This window comes from Triticum aestivum, unplaced genomic scaffold (genome assembly GCF_018294505.1).
Source record: "Triticum aestivum cultivar Chinese Spring unplaced genomic scaffold, IWGSC CS RefSeq v2.1 scaffold141020, whole genome shotgun sequence".
Lineage (NCBI taxonomy): Eukaryota > Viridiplantae > Streptophyta > Magnoliopsida > Poales > Poaceae > Triticum > Triticum aestivum.
This window is the reverse complement of record NW_025236198.1, coordinates 1-5,489: the sequence shown is the minus strand read 5'-3', so window position 1 is coordinate 5,489 and position 5,489 is coordinate 1. Positions and strand designations below refer to the sequence as shown.

The following is a 5,489-nucleotide window of genomic DNA, read 5'->3' as shown; positions in this document are numbered from 1 at the left end:
GGGGGGGATATGGTACGTGCGAGCTACTGAGGAAGATGGCGCGGGCGGGCGAGCAGTGAGCAGGGGAAATGGTGTGCGGCCAACGATGGGGAAGAGAGGAGAAGAAGAAGAGAGGAGGAAGAAGAGGGAAAGACTGGCAAGAAAGTGCATTAAATCTCAATTCTACTGGTACTATTACCAGTATATACCATCATTTAGAGTGTAAATCGTTAAGCCGATGACACGTGGGTCTACCTCAAGAGGGCCCATATGTTAGTTAATGGAAGGGAGAGGTGTGTAGGCATATTTTCGGAAGCATGCTCCACTGGCAAACATGATGGCAGTACATGGTAAAGTTGATTACTAACACCAATATGTTAGCTCAGGTTATTAATTAAGTGTCCTATCTGCTCAGCGTGTATTGTCACTTCACTGTGAAGACTAGTTGAATAGTTATCTCTGACCGAGATGGGGAATAATAGATCGCCAAAACTTTCTATTGACAATATCCCTACTCTCATCCTGTCCAACAACAAGAAACATTGTCCAAGGCACCCGGCGCCAATAATGTAGGAGTATTACTAGTATTTTGTGGCATACTTTGACCATGTATTTAACTAATAAAATGTTAATGCATGTCACTAAAAAGCATATCACTGGATTCGTATTTGAACATAGTTTTTAATGGTATAGTTTTTTATGACATGCATTGACACTTTGTTACTTAAATTTACGGTCAAATTTTTTACACTAAGTAGGAAGCAGACCAATAAATTAGGATGAAGATTTATATACAGGTCAATAAAAAATTAGGTAGTTGTAAATGATGAGTGCCCGAAGATTTTTTTCTAAAAGTACTGAATAATTGGCTCATTTTCCTCAAGAAAAATGTGTTTACGAACGTATTAATTGGAATGCTGCGTGAAGAACAAAAGACCTACACACATTGGTGAGTTTTCTATTAATTCTTGCATGCAACATGTTAATGAAGCTTGAAATATGAACATGTCAATGGAAGAGAGTAAAAGCCTCATGCATGCATGCATGCAACACTCACACGTACACATGCACGCATGCAACACTCACACGTACACATGCACGCATGTAACACTCACGCATCCATGCGGCACACATCACACGATTCAACATACACGCTCACGCTCAAGTGCCCAACCTACTCCCTCCATCCGTGAGAGACTATACATATAGAGATTTACACATTGGCCAAGAGGAACCGGAACTTCATGGCATAATTAACGCCCAAAAGTAGCAGACTTATGTGTGCATGTGACCAGAGAAGAAGAATAAATGAAGGTTGTTGCATGCTGTCATTAAGGATAGACATGCAGCCTATAGCTAGAGCACAAGTTGGTGCATTAGTCAATAAATGCTGATTAGATTAAATTCTAAGTGCATTGGAAGTGTAGATGTACACTCTTTGTTGGAAAAATTTCTAATGCTAGATGTACAGTTTTTCACGGACCGAGGGAGTACACGTGCATGCACTCGCATACGCAGCCAGGGTGGTTCGCACGCAAGGGTTGGACTCCTGTCGCGTTTGTTTAGAGTTTTGTTTAACTGATCTCTTTGCTCTGCCAACTGACAGGTGGGACCCAGAAACCAGGTGTCAATTTAACCAGTCAACAAATACCACATCGACTATGTGGCCCAGTCAGCAGGGTGCAATACGGTGCTCTACGGCGAGCTAGTGACCGTATAATCACCGCAAAACTATATAGTGACTGTAATGAGCGTATTATTACATACTTTGGCGCAGTGTATTTTTCTCGTTTCAAATTAAGCCATATAAACTGGAAAGGACGCGGCATAGACTAGTACTACTTTGATATGTCCTATCAATTCGCAGAACGAGAAGTTTGCTTACTACGCCCTCTCGCTTGCCCACGCGTGGTGGCTCACAGGACGAGGAAAAGCTTGCTTACTATGTACGCCTACGCCCTCTCGCTCGCAGGACCAGGAGAGGGTTTTGACTACAGCACCCTCTCCCTCGCCCTCAACCTTACAGTGGACATACAGAAGTTCATTTGGTGTCAGATTGCTAGAAGCATATTGTATTGTACTATCATCATTGTTGGACCTTTCGAAGAGGCGAAGACCTAAGTGCAAGGTTCATAGGGGTACGAACTGTTGAACCTCCCGAAGTGGCGAAGAGCCAAGTGCAAGGTTTATAGGAGTTGTCATCATAGTACTACAATAGCGAATGATCGCTATTGTATGATGCCGCCAGATCAGCTATAGCCAAAGTCGTGTCATCTTTTTTCTCACAGAGCGTATTGGATCCCGTGCAACAGGCACACAAATTGCATGTACGCCTAACACATTTACTAGTAATCTTTCCCTGATAATAATAATAATAATCTATCCCTAATAATAAAGCACGGATTGACTCTGTGGGTTCACCGTCACAATACGCTTTCTTCTCATGTCATAATACGATTTTACGATTTGTAAAGCCGAAATCGTAATATAAACAAGGTGGTACTAATTTGGGGTCCGCACGTCCTTCTGTTGATAGCCACGTGTGTTTCTTCGTGCATTGAACGGCTGGGCCTTCGTCCCGCCTGGCCCTTTCCGCGAAAAATATGTGTCCGATCCGGACTTCACGTTTCGTTCGTGGGCTAGGATGACTCACGGTCACGGAGGAAGCAGTTCTTTAAAAAGAAATACAGCAGCACGGGCTCTCCTCCTCGATGCCTACGACACCGGCGCCGCCGCAACCCCGCCGCCCACTCTGGCCTCCACCACACCAGCCCGAACCATTGCTCGTGGGCGCGCGGGTATGGAGAACCCCGACGGCCACGCAGAAGCTGACGTGAGGGCAGGTCTGGGCAGCGACCTCCTCCTCGATGCCTACGACACCGGCGCCGGCGCAACCACCTCGCGCGCCCGCGCGGCCGGTATTCTTCCCCGGCCGTTTCCCGAGCCACCACGCGCCTCCTCCCCTGCCGCTCCGCCGCCATGCCGGGACGGCGTACTGGGCCTTGCTGGACGCCGAGGACCGGCGGGTCAATGCCGCCGCCCACTCCGGCCTCCACCACACCAGCCCGAACCATTGCTCGTGGGCGCGCGGGGATGGAGAACCCCGACGGCCACGCAGAAGCTGACGTGGGGGCAGGTCTGGGCAGCGACCCGTCCAGGCTCCCCCATCGTCGCCCTTGGACACCGTGGAGGCGGGTCTGGGCAACGACCCGGCCGAGGTTCTCCCACCACCACCCCCGCATCTCCCGGGGGGCGCCCCTTACGACAGGGCGCAGACAGCCAGCGGATCCGCGTACGGGACCTTCGGCGAGGCAGCGGGCTACCAGGCCGCGGGGGCCACGGAGGACGGCGTCGGCGCCGTCGAGATGGCCGATCCCATGGTCCCCTAGCAGTTGTATGAGGATGGTAATGTTGCTGAGGCAGAAGCCTTCTCTATCTGGTTTCGTTGCCTGCCTGCTACTTTGTTGCTAATAGGTTGTTGCTTTCAGTGGAAGAGGCTAGGTTATGGGATGTTCTCACCTTGGATTGCTTAGACGTTGATGCTTGGACCGCACTTATTGAAGAGACGGAGAGGATTGCTGAGGTGAAATTGAAATTGTTGCCTTACCATACAGTGCATTGTTCTCCTTTTTGCAACTTGTTGTATGGATGTGTCATAATTTTCAGCAGCTTATCCTCTTTTTGTGCCCACATGTGTTACATATTCCAGTGGTCATATGCAATCGATCTGTATCTTGTGGACCACAAAGTTATGCCAATCTTTGTTATGCATGGATGGTCACTCGCTCCCTTGTTTTTGTTTAGCACATTTTCTTTCTACATTTCTCTGTCTTGTAGGATCCCAGTATATTTTCTTTTTGACTTCATGGGCCTTGTTCCCTGTAGTAGTTTCATCATTGTCCTACTGTAGTCTTGTCAATCTGTCCTTATTCGTGTTTTAATGGACAACACTAGATATAAATTTGTTTTGTTTGGTTAATAAAATAAAATGGATTTTTAATGATAAACAAATTTATGCTAATGGCAGATTTTTGTGTATTCCTGGTCAGAGCGAGATATTAAAAATACGGAAAGTGTATGATGCATTCCGTGCGGAGTTCCCTCTGTGCTTTGGCTATTGGAAGAAATATGCAGATCATGAAGGCCGTCTAGATGGTGTCAATAAAGTTTTTGAGGTGTATGAATGGGCAGTTCTTGCAGTTACTTATTCAGTGGACATATGGTGTAATTATTGTCAGTTTGCGATCTCAACATACAATGACCCAGATGTCATCAGAAGGTAGCAATTGAATACCCAAACTATTCTGATGAAGTTTTTAACTTCTTTTTATGTCTTGACTTTTGTTAACTAATGCATTTTAGGTTGTATATATATACAGGAATACATGATGAGAAGTGATTTTACAATACTTAGTACCTGAACATGAATGCTTGATGAAATGCTTTATAATATAGCACTGTATTTTCGCATTCGTTGTGATAGTGTAGGCCATGGAGATGTTGCATATATTCAAATTTTGGCTTAGGCAGTGTGTTCTTAGACTCCGTGCATGTCTGTTAGTTGTAATGACTAATCTCCCTCCATGAAGTACATAATCTGTTTGACCTTTTTCCTTTTGTAGCAGCTATAATCTATACTCCCTTCATCTGGGTTTGTAGGGCTTGCACAGGCTTTTAGGTCCTCAACATGCTATATGCCACCGAAAGTATGTCTAGAAACTTCATTCGAATACAAATCCAGTGATATGCTTTTGCTGGTATATACATATGTTTCGTTAGTCAAATTGTCGAGTTCTTAAAATATCCGCTCATGCCCTATAAACCTGGATAGAGGGAGTATAAGTATTTTCATATAGCCAATATTAGTCATTTAGCGCATTAACTACGTGGCCAATTTGGAGATCACATGTTTGTGCTATACAAAATACTGAAGTCTAGATCTTTCAAGAAAAATACAATCCTCCTTCGTTGCAAATGTAGCTTTCACTATTTGACCGTACAAGCCATCATTCATTTAGTGTTCCTGGAACTATCTAATGTTTCTTTTTCTAGGGATTGATTGTTTCATTCTTTCATCAGCAACTAAACCCACTGTTTTTCCCACAGACTGTTTAATCGGGGTTTAGCATATGTTGAAACAGATTATGGTTCCAATACTTTGTGGGATGAGTACATCAAGAATGAAGAATCACTTCAAGCATGGAGTCATCTAGCTGTGGTATACACAAGAATACTAGAGCACCCTTAAAACAGCTTGATCGGTACTTTAATTGGTGAGTCATTGACATTATTTATGCATTTAAGTACTTAAGTATGTTTTCTTGTCAGTTGCCACTTCTACTTGTATTATGACTTATCTACTATGTCATCCTAAAATAGTACAGTGTGCAGGCATCCCAAAATTTCGCTCCAGATGACTCTTTTATTCCACTGAAAAACACTCGCTCTAAACAACATCACCATGAAATTATTTGATCTGGCAAGTGTTGTGTGTTGCGTCGGCTCTGATT

The 5,489-nt window shown here is 44.6% G+C and overlaps 1 pseudogene; it reads left to right on the top strand.

Moving 5' to 3' along the window:
- The first annotated feature begins 2,623 nt into the window (after positions 1 to 2,623).
- Positions 2,624 to 5,481, top strand: LOC123176415 (pre-mRNA-processing factor 39-like; annotated as a pseudogene).
- Positions 5,482 to 5,489: the final 8 nt, after the last annotated feature.